Source organism: Atta colombica, unplaced genomic scaffold (assembly GCF_001594045.1).
Source record: "Atta colombica isolate Treedump-2 unplaced genomic scaffold, Acol1.0 scaffold102, whole genome shotgun sequence".
Taxonomy (NCBI): domain Eukaryota; kingdom Metazoa; phylum Arthropoda; class Insecta; order Hymenoptera; family Formicidae; genus Atta; species Atta colombica.
The window spans coordinates 882,877-883,492 of record NW_017259187.1 but is presented as its reverse complement, the minus strand read 5'-3'; positions in this window follow the sequence as shown (position 1 = coordinate 883,492).

Sequence of the window (616 nt, the reverse complement as noted above, 5' to 3'; positions counted from 1 at the left end):
ATATATTTTTTTTTTTAAATTAGAATATAGATATTAATTAGTTTTAATATTCTTCTTTAATCATTAATTAAGTAATATATATTACATATAAATTTAATAATGTTCAAAGATGCAAAACTTAATTGGTTAATAATCATTAATTAATCATTTATTCGCCAGTGCATTTATTCAAACTTATTAATATTCTATTGTGTATTTAATAATCTTTTTAATATGAAATATAATACATACATTTGTATGTACAATTTGTGTAAGATTTTTGTTTTACTTTATTTTATTATACATAAATATAATTTTGTTATGTATAAATTTATATTTAGTACATTGACATTTTGGAATTATATCGTAATAAAAAACTATTAGTAAAGAATCGATAGTATTCGTAGTCATGTCTATTTATTTCTAATAAAACTTCTAAATTGTAGAATATTGCATTCGCGCGCAATACAATAAATATAATTTCATGATATTACTTTTTAATGCCTCTATTGTTAACTTGATAAAAATATCTTTATGATATTGTAGTAAAACTGTAAGTAAAATTTAATGCATTATATTTATTTTGAAGTAAAATATTGTGATTAAAATTAATAAGAAAAAAAATTATTTGCGTTAT